At 36.0% G+C, this 19,076-nt stretch overlaps 1 long non-coding RNA gene across 2 annotated transcripts in view; it reads left to right on the plus strand.

Moving 5' to 3' along the window:
* Positions 1-19,076, plus strand: part of LOC108498241 — an 88,934-nt gene that overhangs the window by 47,403 nt on the left and 22,455 nt on the right. The window lies entirely within an intron of this gene.

Here is a 19,076-nt window from a genome sequence, read left to right on the forward strand (position 1 = left end):
CTAAACAGAAGTCCCATGGGATTTCGATAACACACTCTTCTCTACAGTTAAACAGTTTAATGGATTTGGCAGCTTAACAAAATCCATTTCTTTCTAACAGTCATGATTTTGGGCTTGTTTTTTTATGTTAACTCCATGATGTAGCTCATACATAGAGGGCAGCTTAAACTTCTCTGTAACAGATCCATATGCTGTTTGAATCTACCTTTTCCCAGACAGACAAAACTGACTAATGTCCAAAACATTGTAATAACATTTGTAACTGTAGTTGAGGAGGGACAGCACATATTAATTTGTCATTTGGTGCATATTTATCAACGAGATTGTTCACTGTTGCCAAATCAAAGCCCTTATTAAAGCTAGTGCTGCTGAAATCAAATGTCCTTCATTATTTTTATTCTAAGTATATAGATAGTTTTATTAAAAGTTTATTATATATGCTATAGTGTGATCATTTCTAAAAGACAGAAGATTTTTAAAAGCTAATAAAAAATTCAGCACAGTGTGATCAAGGAAGTATTTTCCTTTTCTTTGTTGCATTACAAATCTAGCATACTCTTAATGAAACTATCACTAGTGGAACTGGTACAGCAGCAGCTGGGAGTTATCATGACAAGCATAACTTTAAAATATTTTTTGCCAATAATCTTTCTGATACTGCATCTATTGATGTAAATGTATTGAAGGAAATGTATTCAATGTCAGGCAAGCTTATAGTTTAATAAATATTTTCATATTCCTTTGCAATAGACTCCATCTAGAAAAATAGAGGAAACATGAACATTGGATTATCTTCATCTTTGTGAAAATTCTTATTGACGAGAATGAGTCTGTACCCATTCATAGAAAAAATGTTTGTGCCCATGGGGAAAAAATGTAATATAAATATTAAAGGGTCTACTATGTTATAGCTAGATGCAATATGTCCTCGCTGCATTTTATCACACTTATGTTTACATACCATTAGGATAGCTTGTCTTGAACGTATAGTTACGGAATACATAAAGATTTTAAAAGGCAAACAAATATGTTTTATGTATGATTCAGATTGTTGTATATTAATTTCTATTTCAAAGTACACTGTACTTCTTCATTGTACCTCACCCAAAATAGCTGCAGACTAAAATACAAATTTGGTAAATATTAGGAAAGGTTTATTTACAAATCAGATGAACTCTTTTTCCCCCCCTTTCCTGTTGCTCTTTATTCATGAGTGCTACAGTATTGACAAGAAGAAAATTTAGAGCAGAAGAAAGGTATCAGTACTCTCATTGCCCCAAAAGTTTTCAGTGAAGATTCTAATGGAACAAAATTGTGGGGCTTAAATATTAAATTAGCTGTGTGTATGGAATACAAGTCCCCTGGTTCAATGCATAGTGGTCCATGAATCAAAAGCCATCATATTCATATGCATGGTTCTACTCATTGTGTATACAGTCAGTTTTTCAGGTGGGTGCAGTTCTATTATGTAAATATTTTTCTCCATACAAACAACAACTATAATGCTTTTACAGATATTATTTTTATTTTAAAAAATCTTGGAATACATGGATTCATTAAACTGCTTATGAAATCATTATTTAAAACTATGAATTAAATATTTTATGTGGTCAGATTATAATATTTGAAACCTTTTAAACCTGTGCTGGAACAAGTGCTTTGACAGTGAGTGGAGATACTACATGGTGAGTGACCTAAATGAAGGGATTTTGATGCTATCAAATTGATTGAAAGACTAACATAAAGTATCGCATCACTTACAGATTTAGTGGAGTTTTTATAAGCATTTTTTTCAGAAGTGTTAACAAAAAAAAAATTTTAACTCTTCACTGCTAAAAGAAATTAATAACTTTTGATCAAATAAGATATTGGATTGTTTTTCATCTGTACGCTACTAGGAAGGGTATGTTGTATAGGTTCTCAACACTACTCCAGATAAATTACTTTTGGGAAGTTTATCAGTTCAATTTGCTGCTCAGGTCTCTCTTCACTGTATACCATCCTTAGCATACTGAAAGTTAAAAACCATAAACAGTGATTTCAGTGAGGTATAGGCCCAAATATGGATAGCTTCCACAACAACCATATTCTCTAAGCAAAGAAAGTTCACGTCTGGATTGTTCTAGAGTATCAGGATTCTACTTTAACTCTCATATAGCCTCAGATTATGAGAAGGATATTTTGAAAATTTTTATGAAATGCATTTAGTTGCCTTTTTGTGCATGGTGACTTCATGCTTGCTAAGACTTAAGATCTTCCTGTAGACCGTGTCTGGTACACTACCAACAACAGGGGAGGGAATTACAGTATGCATATAGTATCACAGTACTAGAATAAAGTAGGATTAAAGTGATCTCTGAGGTCTTATCTACCCTGCTGCTCAAAGCAGTTAGACCAAGTAGCTCAGGGCCTTGTCCAGTCACATTCTATCTCCAAGAATGGAAATTCCATAGGCTCCTTGGGCAACATGTGCCAGTATTTCACGGGCCTGTGTCTAAAAATTAGATGCTGGCTAGCTAGCTAGGTAATACATCTAGGGCCTCTGTTTCCATAATTTCTTTTATATGTATGAGAGAAATAATTTCTCGAATATCAGGCAGTCATTTTGGAATTACAATAGTCTGACTATTCAAACACTACCTGAGAAACTGACAGGTTAGATTACTTCTTTGCCTGCCTGTAGGTGTTTTGGTTGTGGCTCTGAAAAACAGATACTGTGACTGCCATCTGGCATCTGACATAAAATGTACCCTGTATCTAGAAACTGCTTATTTTAGACTGATGTGTACTTTTTCTTTCATTATAACCTAAGTATTCTTCATGTCAGTAGTACCCCCATACTCTTGAGTTGTAAGAATCTCATTTTTGTCTGATCTAGGATACGTGTATCAAAGATCTCAAGCAACAACCAAAACTACCCAATGAACTGCTGTTAAAAAAAAAAAAGGAAAAGAAACAAAAACCCTGCTCTGAAAACAAAATAATAACTTATGTGATATGAAAAGTCTATTTCATACTTGAATAAAGATAAGTAAGTTACAGAATTCAAAATTAAACTAGTGGTTAGTTATCCTGTTCATGACAAGAAAATATAAATGGAGGACTCTCTCAAACAGTAATATATATAGTTGGTGTTAATGTACCTGCAAATTTTATACAGCTGAGGCAGTTACCAGAAAAGTAAGTGAAAAACAGAGTGAATGTTGCTCAGGAAGAGAGTAGACAATACAATTTCATGTTGAAGAAAAAATTTTTACTAAATTTTTTACTAAATTTTCATATGTGTATAGTGCAAACAGCTAAGGCAGCAATTAAATGTCAAATATACATTTTCCTATTTTGCCTTCCAGGGAATACAAATATTTACAAAATAATCCTATTTTGTCTGTGTACTGTTGACCATTTTCTTATATTCCTACTGAAGAAATGAAGAGAGGAACCCCATGAATTCTGACGAGTGTTAGAAGTCCTGCACTTAGGAGGGAACAACCCCATGCAACCCATGCTGGGGGTCACCACACTGGAAAGCAGGAAGTCCTGATGGACAAGTTAAAATGAGCCAAAGTCTGGGGTTGCGTTAGGCAGTATGTTTGGTCAAGGGAGATGATCCTTCCCCTCTACTGAACACTGGTGAGACACATCTGGAGTGTTGGGTCCAGATCTGGGCTTCCCAGTGCAAGAGAAGTATGGGTTCAGTTACTCTTCAGTGAAGGACCACAAAGATGATGAAGGGACTGGAGCACCTGCAGGAGGTGGTTGAGAGAGCTGACACTGTTTGTCCTGGAGAAGGGGATACTAGAGGGTTCTTATCAGTGTATATAAATAGTTGACTTGGAAGTAAAAAAAGCTAAGCCAGACTGTTCTCAGTAGTGTCCAATAAAAGTAAAAAAAGACAGGAGGCAAATACTGAAGTGCAGAAGTACTTTCCTCCTGACTGATAGGAATGACTAATCCCATCTGAAAGGCTTCAAGGACTAGGAGTGGACAAATTCCTGAAGATTCTGTTGGAGGTTTTAATTTACTGATTTTAAAGATCTAAAAGAAGTATTCAGTTTGCTTTCTTTTGTGGAAGAAACCTCAAACTATTTGTCTATTAATTATTTTGGAAAGTGAGTAGGAAATATTTTCAGCTTTTCACCCTACAGCACTTACACATTTAGGAATTTTTTTTCTGGAATGATTTTCAGAAATATACATTGGACTAAGTTTGGTTTAATTCTTTGCTGTTCTTCAGAACTGCATTCTCTTAACTACAAAAGGAATTGGCATGTGTCCAGCTCTGTACACTGTCATAATTTCAAGAAAATTTTTGTATTGAGAAACTTTTGAAAACTTTCTATTTGAGGTTGTAGTAGATTTTTAAGGATATTAAAATGAAAACTTCCTTTTAGTAGCTAGGTTGTGACTGTTCATTTTCCTTACATTTTTGTATGTATAGAAATTTTCTATCACCTGCAGTGATGAATATTTCACAAATATTACTTAGTCAATCTGCTGGCTACATAGCTTTCTATATACACTACACTGCCATAATTGAGTTGTTTCATTACTTCTAAGGTGCAGCACACACATTTTCTAGAATCTTCTATGTCTGGAAAAATATAAACAGGAAGAAAATAATTAAGTGCTTCTAAAAGCAGAGAAGGTTTTTTTATTTTTACAGACAGGGACAAGTCTGGTGGATGCCCAAGTTGGAAAAGTTAATCCTACCTACATCTCTGCTGATCTGAGAAAGGACTGTAAAGTACATTGTTTCAAAATGATCAGTGAAATAATATTTTAGCTGATTATTAGCTCAGCTAATAGGGCCGGTTTTTACAATGGTCACCTAGCACTTAGAAGATGACAGTCAAGCCTTCAAGTCACTTACATGCCCTATACCCCACCTACACTCTTTATCTCCAGATGTAGATATAGAGATGTTGTAGAAAGTATCATGATCTTTTTATACGTAGTGCTGACACAAAATTGTGGCTTCTTGCAGAAGGTGAAATTTATGTTCCTCTGGGAAATTTTATTTTATTAGGATGACATTTTCTGACATTACATGAGTGGTACACTACCTAATAATTAGTGAGAAAGATCATAGAAAACCACTGGTTAGAAACAATAAGATGATTATTAAATGACTGTTGTGGTGTTTCCTAATTCATAAACTAGTCTCTCTATTTTTATTATTTCCTAATTTTTTATTAGCTATAGGTATAGGGTTAAATAATACCCATTTCTAGGAGATCTTGAGCAGCCTCCTAGTGACACTTACCAGGATTTTTGCAACTAAAGTAAGGACCTTTTATAGCTAAAATGACAATAGGTTTTTGCATCACTTTCATCTTGGGCATAATTTTATGGAGTAGAAATGAATTTTAACATAAAATTACTCTTTATTGTAAGTTTTTCAGCACAGAATGATGCTGAGAGCTTTCAAGCTGCTTAAGGGAACCCGTACTGATCTCCAAAGCTGTTTGCACTACCAGTGAAGTCTTAGTATATATCCTCAGAAAGACTTTCAGTATTTACTAGAGATAAAGGCTGGTCCAGAAATTCAAAGGATAAGCCTGTATGTGGATCCTATCTTCTCTTATTCGTCAAAGCCAAAGTTGTTTCTACTCTGCATTTCAATCTCAGGCATGTTAAATATCTCTCTGCTGCGTAGAAACCAAACATGAAAGATCAGAGATATTTGCCTTGACTTCTGAGAGGTCAGCATGCCATTTCTTTTTGGAAGAAAAATGAAAGAATAAAGACAAATAATGCTTTACTGAGGCTGCTTTTATGTACAATATACATAATCTCCCTGATCACTGTATTTTTGAACAGAGGTATGAAATAATCAGAACAGACTTCAGAAATCATTTGTGTTTCAATTCCTAGTGAGACTCTCTGTAGAGAAGCTGCTACAAAACAACATTCTATGGGCTAAGGTACTGAGCCTTTATTTTTAATCACTAGTTGATTTTGTATCAGTAAGTAATGGTTGAGCTGGTGAGCCAGATGGACATCAGTTAAAGCTCATCTTCATGGATTTGGAATTGTACTTCTGTGTGTCTTTTGCATCTTCTACAACTACAGTTTTCAGTAAAGAATTTGCAGTAAATATTTTCAGATAAATACAAAAAACTATTTTCTCTTCTGTGAGCATGTGGCATTGATGTTATTTATACTCCATCATGATTTTCTGAAGTGTGTTCTGCAGAAAAGTATTATGCACAACTTGATGAGTAGCAAATTTTTTATTCAAATAATTTGATAAATAAAAGCATTTCCTAACATTTTATGTATGAACTAAAATAAAAGAATTTTCTCTTTTTACTTATAGGGGATTGTGCTGGTTTAAAAGTAAACTGGCACGAGAAATGAACCCAACTCAAGAGAGATTAAAAGTCAGAATTCCAATTTACTAAAAAGATTGCAATAAATACAATGATAGAGAATAAAAAAACCTGGGTTTAACCCCCAAAGACAGATGCACAACCCAGCACCCTGGGACAAGAACAGAACAGTGTTTGTTGGCCCCTGTGCTGAGCACCATGTACCCCCCCTGGGAGCAAAGTAAGAGGAAAAGGAAACCTGTTGGTCCAGATGCTGCTCGCAGTCCTGTTGAAGTAATGATCATAGTCTTGTCAAGAGTGGCAGTCACAGTCCTGTTGGAGTTCTGGTCCTCCTCTGTATCCGACTAGTGGTACCAGAAGTCCCAAAATTCCGAGATTATATGTGCATAGGTTAAGATGGGAATGTCCAGTACCTCCCTCAGGCCAGGGAGTTTCACAATAAGTGGTCTAACTCTGTGAGTCATGAGATATTTTTGAAATCTTTGATGGTCTAGGTCCTTGCAGCTGCCTATTACGCCAGTCCATTGTGGCCCATTAACAGAGATGACCCCTCAGGCTGGGTGTGAAGGTGCTAATGCCTCCCCGGACAGGAGTTACCACAGATGAGCCATTGGTGTGAAGACAAAGAAACACTTCCCTGCCTCCCATGGTTTCTTTAACACCCAGCTTGTATCCTGAGGTGTCAGGTGGGCCCTGGGCACCTTCTGAAAAAGAACCATTTATTAACAGTCCATCAGAAATGGCATAGAGGGTGTAGAATACACAGTTTTGGTTGTACCCACATAGTGGTAAACTGTTCCTGGCCCCTATAACTAGGACAGGGATAAAGATTTTCTCAAATAATTGTTAGACTTATTAGATAAAACTATTTTTATTTTCTTTGTGGGTTTATGTTGGGTTTTGAATAATAATTTTAAAAAAGTATATTTTGGGCAATTGGAATACTTAATATTAAATTTAAAATACTTAAATATTTTTACACTAGGAAGTTAGTACTATATGTGGGTTGATCTTAAGAGGCAGCTAAATTGTACAGGATGATTTATTCTGTCAATGAAAACAGATTGAATTCCAAATATGAAATGTTTATTATGAAAGCACAAAAGCTCCACACCATAACAGTTTTATTAAATTTTGTAGTAAATTATATAAACAATAAATGAATTTAAAAGTTTCATTTATTAGCAATATATGTCTAAATATGCTTTTTTTTGCTCAAAGTTTTTTCTACAATTCTAATTTGTGCTATATTGAGTACATTTCATTTTCACTAGTATAAATGTAACATTTCATTTTATGGAGCAACCTGGATACTTGCAGCCACACTCAGGAAAAAATATTTTTTCTCTTGGTGGGATTTCTTTGCAAACATCTGAAAAGAAATATGTTTCATATATTGCTGAATTAACAAGATTATACTTAAAGTGCATGTCCTGACTTTAACTGACATTTTGCTTTACTTCACTACACCCATCGCTGCTATGTCGATCTTAGAATTACATTAAATGCAGGCATATGGATCTACTTAACATGGTTTCACACTAAATTTGTACAGTGCTTGATCTTCCTGCTATATAATGGCAGTTTTTTTGTTATCAACACATTCATGGCCTACAGCTGACTGCTTTTATAGCTTTTAATTAAAATCTGAAGAGGAAAGTGTCTATTAGGGTGTGAAACCAGTCATAAAGAAGAGGTTGTACAAACCCTGCATAAGATGGATAGCAGTTACATCACTTTTCCCACCTTTGTCTTCATGATGAACAGAAGCTCATTCAAGTTAATTATATCAAAGTGGGAGGTCTTGGGGGCAGAGCCTATTTGGACAAGTGCCCTCTATTATTAAGGACCTACAAAAAAATTTGCAAGCCAGGAGTTTTATCAATATTTTATTGGTTTTCACAGACTAATTAGAGAATCTCGCCTACAGTTTGTGGACTCAGTTTTATTCATGTGGTTAATTTTCTTTTAGATTAGCAGTTGACCTTGTATATCATGTTGCATCTTTGGATACTAAATTTTTATCTAAAAGATATGTTTTCAAAATGCCTGGAATCTATACACACATTTCCGTTCATGAACTTGAAGAACATTAATTTGTCACACCTTCTGTAATACATTTCCACAAGCTTTCACCTCTAACAATATTTTGTTAGCTTTTCTTCTTCTTCTCTGAATATATTTCTCATTAATGTAGCTGTTGTTTTTGGTGTCCCTGGCAATAGGCTGATTTTTTAAAAAAGCTTTTTGATTCCTTATAGAATCTGCTTTTTTTCTTTGTAGTAAAAGAAGTGGTTGTCAAGAAAATAATCAATATCATGTGGTGAATTCCTTACAAATGTTGGAAAATTTTTTAAAAGTCTTAGAGGATCATATAAACCAAAGTGATTTCATTACTGTGCTCATAACTTTGAGCATTATATTTAAATCAAAATCCCATCATATTATGTTACATCAAAGTATATATGTTATTAAGATAATTTAATCTTACTATGAATTTATTAATGTATTACATTGTATGACATGAATATAAATATATGACTGTATATGACAGTATTTTACCATTTTTAATTGAAAAAAAAATCTGAATTAATTTTCTATTTCAATCAAAAGACACATTTTTATTCTTCTGAAGTTATCAACACAGAGCACAGCTTAAGGATGTCAGGCAATAAATACCACAAGGCACGGTCTGTGGTAGTGAGTACAGAAGAACTGGTAAAGTAAGATGTGGAGAGATCATTACACTAAAAAGGTCACATGGTATTTAACTCAATGTTTTTAAGCTTGGCATAGAAGATGAACTCTCTCTTACTTAATTTTAAGTAACAGAGAAAACTTGAGTACTAGAAATTTTAAATAAAAATCGATATTTATTTTCTATTTATTTTTTTCTCTTCTTGTTCCTAAAATTTTAGTTGTTCCCCAACTTCAGGTAGGGAATTAAAAAAAGAAAATTATGTAAATGCATAAGCCTTCCACTGCTCTGCATCTGGCACAAAAGCAGATCTCAGTGTGCAGCATGAGGAATGAGACTATATAGAAGGAGTTCAGTAGAGTTAGTCCATCTGTGAGGTCAAAATGGGTGTGTGTAAAATATCTTAGAGACTGAAGATTCAGCACAGATCAGGACTGTCATGTTTGTGAGCAAAAGGAAGCTACTGTACTGGTAACTCGAGAGGGATTTGAGGATTGAACCTTTTCAAATAGCTGGGTTTTTTATCAACTACCTTCTATACACTGCGTATTTCAAAGGAGTGTGTTTTGTAGAAGGTGCTACAGTGACTGATAAGTGAGTGCTTCATACATTCTCACAGAATACAGTCTTAAAACAAGCAGTTGCTGCCATGCAGACATTCCTTGAACTACAGACTATCACCAGTAATTGTAGCAGGGAAGGTCAGAGAAGAAAAAGGATGATAGCAATGTGTATTTGACAAAAAAAGGAGTCAGGGACCGCTTTTCAACAGAAAATAAGATTTTTCTACAAATTTTATCTTTTTTCAACTGTATGGGATGGTAAAAGGGCAAGTAAATTATTTTTTTAATGACTTACTGAAAAGGAACGTATTAGCTCTTACACTCATGTTCTGTTTATGTTATTAGTTTGTTAAAAATGTGTTTCCCAGCTAATAGCTTTAACCAATTACAGAACTAGGTTTGTATCAGAAAAACTGAAACATGCTATGCTATCACATGCACAGACTCAACTCTCTGAAACCATGAGAAGATATTTATTTCCTGCTAATTTTTTTCAGTTGTAGTCTTTGTTGTTAATGTATGAGGTATCCTAATCTCGACATTTTCAGACAGAAGCATAACATTAGCTGACAGCATCCCTCTACACTGTGAAATGGGAGCCACAGGTAAAGGGCAAAAGAAAATTGTTACTGTGGAACAGACAGCCCATTTACCAGCAATAGCTTTCATTTTATATATTTCATGTATCACCTGCTGTGGAAAATCACTTTTTTCTCTGAAACATCTGTGGTATATTGATGAGGAAAGATGGATTGTTGTGCTATTAATTTTTTATTATTGTTTTTTCATCTTATGTGGGTTTAATGCCAAAGAACAAAATTTAGGAACGTACAGGGGACAAATCCAGTCACTTTCTCCTCCTCCATCCTCTCACAGAGTATCATTCAGTACAAAATAAGCAGCAAAATTTCCTCTATATTGAACCACCACTTCCTTTTTTTTTAAGATAACACAACAAAGAACAAGTTGCAGAAAATAAACACAACACATTCCCAGTTTCCTATACCTCGTTATATGACAGTTTATATGATAGCTTTATTTGATTCTCTTATATAATGGATACTTCCAGGCCTCTGGTGACAAATGGATATCAATGGGTTTGCCACAGGAGAACTGGAGATTTTGGGATTTATCATACACTAGGTTTGAGAAAACAACCATCCCTCTGCTTCACTTTATGAAGTGTCACTGTGAGCCCTAGAGCTGAATGGAACCAAATATGTTTTATATTTGTCACCTTCCAGCAGTAGACACTACAGGTAAGTAATACAGGCAGCTTTGTTATGCAGTAGAAACATCCAGGCAGGCCTTAGAAGGGAGTGTTGACTGGGGCACATCATCCAGGCCCTTTGTTGAACTTGGTCTGGGATCAGTGCCACATGAAGCAGATCTACTGCAAATGGAATTGGCATGTGTCCAGTAGGCTGATTGATATGCCCAGTACTACTTCTATGGGATTACTCGGGGGAGGTTTTGAGGGGGGGTTTTTTGTTGGTTTTCTTTTTGTGTGTGTGTGTTTTGGGTTATTGGTTATTTTTTTATATCCCGTAAAAACCATTGCCTTTTTACCAGTCTTCTCTGAAAGGCAGGTTGACTGGTTTAGTGTTTTCTTTTCCTGATATGAAAACTTCAACTTGTCATTTTAATTACAAATCTATGGGGCACACATATAAATAGCAAATTGTGTCCAAAAGTGCCTGGAGTGCTCCATAATCCATGCATGTAGTGCATATTTCAGTTAGTCATTGGTGCTGACTATTCATGGAGACGTAAATTAAATACAATTTTTTGTTTCATCATTTAAGCATTGTTCTTATATAAGCCTTACTATCAACTGAAAATTAATGAAAATTTACATCAATGCATACTAATGCATCATATTGTCATGAAAACCTTTGCATAAACATTATCTGTGGCATCAGATGGTCATGTGACACTTGGACCTTGAATAATTATGTCTTTTAATAAACCAGTAATATAGTTATCCCGATCTTTGCCCTTTCCATTCCATGAGCAGATTTGCAATCATAGGCATTGTGTGCATATGAAGCATTTCCTGGTAGACAGTGAGGTTTTAGAAACAGTGTAAAAACCCAGGTCTGAATATCTATTGAATGATAAGGATTTAAAATACTATTTTTTCTTTAAAAAGTACATATGCAATTGCAGGATCTTAATCTATGCAAATGGTATCCAGAAGTAGCAGCCAAAGTTCTGTCACTCTCTTTCACTCCTGTGGCATTAAAACAGTGACAGAAAATATGTGTCCTTTGCACTTTCCCAGTTCGAGATTATGTCACCAAATTAGTATTCAACTTAATGTTTAAGGGCTTAGCCATTGTAATTAATCATGTTGTAATTGTAGAAAGATACCTAATATTCCATCCCTATGCATTATTTAGATTATTTCCTTAGTGAAAGGAACAGGCAAGAGATTAATTAAATCAAACACTTTGAGGTCTGTTTTCCCACTGATGAACAGAGGATTTATATGCAAGACTCAGGTTAGCATTAATGCAAGTTTGTTGCATAAATCATCTAGGCATTGATAGGAGTGGTAAGACTTCTAATGACTTCCTTAAACACTCTTCCCATCACAGCTGTTTAGATGGTCATGGTTATTAGTGAAGGAATATTATCATAATGTTTTATTAGTCAATGCAACAAGTAATTTTAGTCATGAAGTGTAAGTGAAAACTCACTATACAGGCAAACAATGTATACACTCGTGAGAAATACAGGCACAAGCAAGATTTCAATGTCATTATAATGTTTATGAAAAACAGCACTGGTTATTGTTTTGTGGGGTTTTCCTCTGGAGCATGCTATCTTTTCATATCACCGTAGAGGGTAAATGAGCCTTGTTGATAGGTAGCCTCTCTTCATTTATTCAACTCCATAATTTGCAAGGTGTATCACAGTGAAATGAAACCCTAACCTATTTTTTGCAGGTGTTTGAAACTTCTACTAACACCAAAGTCGTTGCTGAGTGTGAGTTGATTACCATAGCACTTCCTCAATTCTTTCTTTTTCTGAGGAGAAACCTCTACTCTGGGCTGTTATTTTTTGCTGGCTCCATTTAATAGGAGCTTTTATAACTGTTCACCAGATTGCTAGTTTATTCACTCTCAGGATTTTTCCTGATTACTTCCAATGGGATTGATAACAGCGATAAGTTTTCCTTTACTGGTAATAGCAGTACGTTATCCAAAATGGATAAACAGTGTTTTTCCATTTACTGCATCCTTCTGTCTTTCCACTCATTAGAGAAAACCCTCCCTAGTTTACAGTGGTCTTTCTAACAGGCTTTGTAAAAAAGCCATCTTTTCTGACATATCTGGGCATGCCTCTGTCCAGGAGTGGGCCATCTCTCATATTGAAAAACACTGGAAAGACAATGCAGTATGACTTCACAAGAGGAAAGTCCTGCTTGTCCAACCTGATTTCCTTTTCTGACAAGGTAACTCACCTAGTTGATCAAGGAAAGCCATTTGATGTAATCTTTCTGTATTTCAGTAAAGCTTTTGATACTATCTGTCACAGGATCCTTCTGGACAAAATGTTCTGTACACAGCTGGATAATCACATTACATGGTGGGTGAGCATTGGCCATGGGTTGAGCTCATGAGTCGAGCATAGACTTGTGACCTGTCACTGGTGGGGTTCTACAGGGCTGCATCTTAGGCCCTGTGCTCTTCAACATCTTCATCAATGACTTGGACACAGGACTGGAAGCGATACTAAGAAAGTTTGCAAATGATACAAAACTCAGAGGAGCTGTTCACTCCCTTGAAGGCAAGAGGCCCTGCAGAGAGGCCTCGACAAATTAGAGGACTGAGCAATCACCAACCATATGAAGTTCAACAAGGGGAAGTGCCAGATTCTTCACCTGGGATGGGGCAACCATGGATGTATGCACAGTCTGGGGAATGAGGTGCTGGAAAGCAGTATCATGGAAAGGGACCTGGGTGTTCTGGTCAATGGGAAGTTCAATATGAGTCAGCAGTGCCCTGGCAGCCAGGAGGGACAATCATGTCCTGGGGGGCATCAGGCAAAGCATCACCATCCAGTCAAGGGAGGGGATTGTCCTGCTCTGCTCTGCACTGGGGAGGCCTCACCTTTAATATTGTGTGCAGTTTGGGGCACCACAATATAAGAAAGATATTAAGCTCTTAAAGAGAGTCCAAAGGAGGACAACAAAGATGGTGAAGGACCTTTAGAGGAAGAGTGGCTGAGGTCTGTTCAGCCTGGAGGAGACTGAGGGAAGACCTCATTGCAATTACAACTTCCTCGTGAGCAGAAGAGGAGGGGCAGGCACTGATCTCTTCTCTGTGGTGTCTACTGACAGGACCCAAGGGAATGGCCTCTAAGTTTTGTTGGGGGAGGTTTGGGTTGGATATTAGAAAGAGGTTCTTCACCCAGAAGGTGGTTGGATGCTGGAACAGGCTCCCCAGGGAAGTGGTTACAGCACCAAACCTGACAGAGTTCAAGAAGTGTTTGGACAATGCTCTCTGGCACATGGCGTGACTTTTGGGAATGGGTGTGAGGCTAGGAGGTGTACTCAATGATCCTTTTGGGTCCTTTCCAACTCAGCATATTCTATGATTCTGTGATATTCTCACTAGTGAACACAAACTTTACAGTTTGACTTTGAATTTTGAGAAAGTTTGTACTAAAAAATAATATTTTATGAGAGATTAATTAACTGATTTGATAATCAAAAGTGAGTTTTTATGTTTTGTCAATTGCAGTAAATCAGCTTACTGAACTTCATAATGCCATTATTTTAAAAAATTATTTTATTTTTTATAAATACCGAAGTTAAATCTATGGGGATCTCAGTCTTGGACTAACTGACTGACAAATAGACATTTTTCAATGTTCTTCAACCCATTCTTTAACTGCACACCTAAAATATTATAAATTATGCTATTCAGTATAAGCCTCATGTTTTCATGTAGTTTTAGACAACAAACCTCACTTTCCAGTTCACTCTTTACTTTTCCTCATGAAGAAGGAAAAAGGTAAAGACTGATTAACTGTAGAGGGTCTCTTCACTAGGTGGACCGGCTAATGCATCAGGAGGCATTGTATAGCTAACATTATTCTAGGAGGGAGATGTTCTGTCTTTACTTGGGTAGTTTTCTTCTTTGTAGTCATTATTTATTTGAATATATGTTGATATCCAGGGAAAAAATCTGTACAAGGAAAACTTACCTATTAGAAGCTTTTCCAATGCCAGTATAAGGTTATTCCCCAGTCTATAGTCATGACCATATTCATGACCTTCAGTGTGGCTTCTTCTGTTGCAACACAGATGAAGAATAACCACTTAAACAATCACGAAACTAGCATCACTCAGTTCCTATGGCTCATTACTGTGTATGCATATGATGCTGGAAACTCACTTGAAAGTAATTCATTCATTAGCACCGGTGGTTTCATCTCCTGATTGTCAGCTGTATATTTTCAGGATATTTTAAAGACAAGTACCATTCTTTAATGAAAATGCACAAATGGGATATCATAAGCTATTGAAACAAAAGTGATTATTATGCAAAGTGAAACAAATTACTTAGAATTGGAGGTGTACAGTTTTGAATCCTGAATTGGTTGGGGACTTGTGGTAATGAAGCAATGAATGCAAAATGTGGAAGCAGAAAAAAAACCCCTAGTGTTTTTGAAAGATGGATGACAGTAATTATCCATGAGCAATGACTGACTATTGGTCTCCACTTTGTCTCTCTGTGTTTCTTCCTCTTTTTTTTTTTTCTTCTCTTGTGAATTAACTTCAGACAGTCAGTTGCAAAATGTTAACATCTTTCAATGATCTAAAAGGCACAGTCTTTGCTAACACTTCCTAAAACTTGCTCTGTCTTCTGCATATCAGAGAACAAATGAATACATACTTAGTTTTTAAAATTGATAATTGCTCATATCGGTAAAGCATAGCTTACAAGTTTTGGGTTTTTGTTCTCATACATTCGAATTGTTTTAACCATTAGCTTTCCTGAGTTCTATTGCTTACATAAACACACTTAAAATGCTGAACAACTTTGTCCCTAAGTGTTTAAGTCTACATAGCTGTTTGTTCTTGTCATATTATCTTTCTCCAAGAACAATGTTGAAATTGGTCCTCTAATAAAGAAAAGAACAGTTAAAAAATTAGTTGAAAAGAGGGAGTTTACGCAGAGGAATATGTCATGGAAGTGTCTGCAGACGATACACAGCATGGGAAGATTTTAGCAACAACTGTTTCAGAATCCATTGCCACCAAAAGTGCTAACTTCTTTGAACCAGCTTTGCATTGTAATGAGAGGGGGCGGGAAAAGAAAAGATATGGTGCAGAGAAGACATAGAGTGGCAACAAGAACCATTGACCAGAGAAGCACTGTCTGGACAAGCAATAACTTAAAAAAGCAAACAAAAAAACCCAAAATCCAACAGCAAATCCCAAAATTAATCAGAACAACAGAAAACAAACAAAAAAACCCAACCCACTGTTTTGAGTTTGGAGTCAAAGAGAAAACTCATGGAGGACAGCTAAAATAGGAGTAGTAGCAAGAAGAAAGAAGACTCGATGAGAAAGAGTAAGAACTGGGAAGAAGGAAAATAAGACCTCAGGAAAAAAAAAAGGATAAGAAAAGAGAGCTAAATGGAGAAACATGGCACCAGAAGTGCATACAGAAGTGCAGTGGAAACAGATCAGCTTGGAAGAAACTAATCCCCTTCCAACCATGAGATACTTCTATGCAGAACAGCATTTTCAGGCAAGTGGTGAGGAAAACATTGTTTTCTTAAGGAAATTATATAGACTACCTGAAAAAAAAAAACCTAGAAGACTAAGCTGAGAGATGGAGAAAACATTAAGTACAGAAAACAATTTGCTGTTACACAGAAGACTGGATGTGAAGGGTTGAGGGGGGAAACCTGATATGAAATATAGGAGTAAGGTGTTTAGCAAGACAGAGTAAGAGAAGAAATGAATTAAACAAATGCAAGTATAGTGGCGTTTTTCAAGGAGAAGAAAACTAAATGAAGAGAAGATAGTTAGGAAAAGCATTTAAAATGATAAAAGCATCAGAAGGAAGAAGAAAAAATATAAAGTAAATAGGAAATAAGTAGTAATCAAAAAAAAAAAAGAAAGATGGAGAAAATGTGCCTTCACATATAATTTAATTTTTTTAGAATACGGGAAACCCACAAGTTTCTATTTTGGTCTTAGAAATGGGTGATTTAGGCCTACTGAAGCTTAGAGAAGGTTAATACTCTGGCTATTCCCTGGACAGATGCAGAGATTAACATGGCTAGGGAAGTTGTTCTTGATTATGCAATTCCTCTATCATCTCTAGTGTGTGTGGCAGCAGGGAGCTGTGAGTAGGTATGTTGGCAACCAGTCTCTCCATTGAGGAGTGGAAGGGAATTTTAGTCAGAAGCTGCTTTTTAAGTTCAATGCTTACATCATGGGAGAGAATAGTTTGTTATATTTCCTCTGAAGTATTTACCACACTTCTGAGTGCTGTAACTAAATTTGACTTATGGATGTCTATAAGCTACCTATTAAAATCAATCATTGAATATCTAAAAATCCATTTAGATGAGGCATCAGATACATGCTAGATTCTCAAGTTGTCATTGATTATATTTAATGGACTAATTTCTAGAAATAATGAAGCATCTTTCAAAAATTGCCTTCACTTTATCAGCCAATGAGAACAGAATGAAAATACAGTAAATTAAAGTGGCAAGTAATTGATTCAGATCTTATAGTTTAACTCATTCTAACAAGAAACAGACAAATGCAGAAGTCTGACACAGACTTTTTTTCCCCTCTCAGGGTTATTTTTTTTCTTTTTTCTTTTTTTTTTTCAGGCTAGGCTGCCACAGATACTTTAGTAGTTACCTCTTTTCTCACTCACCAGAGTTTCTAATACTGCCTTTATGTATCTAAGATTATGAAATGGTAGCCATAATTAGGAAAACAGAATGACATACCTTCCAGTTGAAAATTATTGGTGTTTCTCTTTCTGGTTTCTTTTGTCAGGAAGAAAAGAATCAAATGTTACAGAGTGTTTATAAGGATAAGTGTTGTTATTCTTTTAATTTAGCATTACTTTACTTTTAACTGCTCCCCAAAATTATTGAACATATTTTGCAGAAATATTTTAAAGTTGTAAGAATCAAAGACATGGTGTTGTGTCTGAGTTTCATAGCAGCTTCTATAGTGTTGTCATGTTGACAGGGCACTAATATTTTAGCTATTACTAACAGCATCAAGCTCTTCTCTGTTTCTCATTCTCAGTGAATAGTTTGGGGTGTGCAAGAGGATGGGGTTTAGGTTAGACATCTTTTTCTTGGGAACTGGCTGGGCACTATGACATGCATGGGAGGTTGTGAGTGATTTCTATTGCACCACTTAGTTTGTTTTCTCTTAGTCTTCTACTTCTCCTTCCCTTATCACAACCTGCAGTTTGAGTTCTGCTTGGTCAAATAGACTTTTTTCTCCCATCCAGTCCTAATGCATTGGATTACTGGGCTGCACTACTCTGCATGATCAGAATTTTTCCTTGTGCTTTGGTAAGTCAAAGTAAAAAGATACAGGACAAGAGGAAATGGCCTCAGGTTTTATCTGAGGAGGGTTAGATTGGGTTGCTGGGTAATTAAAAGAGTCTGCACAGGGAAGTGGTGGAATCACAATCCATAGAAGTGTCCAAAAGGCATGCAGATGTGGCACTTGGGGACATGGTTTAGTGGTGAACTAAACCATGGTGGTGCTAGCTTTATGCTTGGACTTGGTGACCTTAGAGTCTTTTCCAAACTTTATGATTCTATGATTCTATGATTTTACTTTTTTTTTCTGAAATACTGAGTGAGCTGACTTGTGCTGAATGTGCACAACTGAAACAGGTGACATTATAGCCTTCTTAGAAAAGGAACAAGCATTGTTTTTCATAGCCAATTTAACTGAATTCATCTTCAAACTAAAATTTGTCTGGCTGCACTAAGTTTTCACTGGTCCAAGCTCATATGCCAAACGTCATTCCTATCTTTATTATTACTAACAGAGCACTGTATAATATGCATTTGCCTAACTTTTTGCACAGATCTGATTTGCATGTGACTGCTTCTTGAATACAGTGAGAGTAAGATCAGTCTAACTGGAAAAAGAAAATGCTGTGCAGAGCTACTCATAGCAGTCTGTCTGCAGAGGTGTGTATTAGCTAATACAGGCCTTTTTGTCTGCTGGAGAAAAAGTGACACAAAAAGGAATTTTTAGAAGCAGAGCCTGAAGGTGTGGAAGAACATTTTTACTGTGGGGGTTACTGAGCACTGGAACAAGATGTCCAGCGAGGCTGTGGAATCTCCTCTGAAGATATTTAAAAACCCATCTAGACAAAATCCTGAGTCACCTCTAGGAAACCTTGCTAAGAAGAATGGCTGAACTAGATGACCTTGAGTGGTCTCTTCCAACTGTACCTATTC

This window comes from Lepidothrix coronata, unplaced genomic scaffold, assembly GCF_001604755.1.
Source record: "Lepidothrix coronata isolate B3197 unplaced genomic scaffold, Lepidothrix_coronata-1.0 Scaffold57, whole genome shotgun sequence".
Classification (NCBI taxonomy): Eukaryota; Metazoa; Chordata; class Aves; order Passeriformes; family Pipridae; genus Lepidothrix; species Lepidothrix coronata.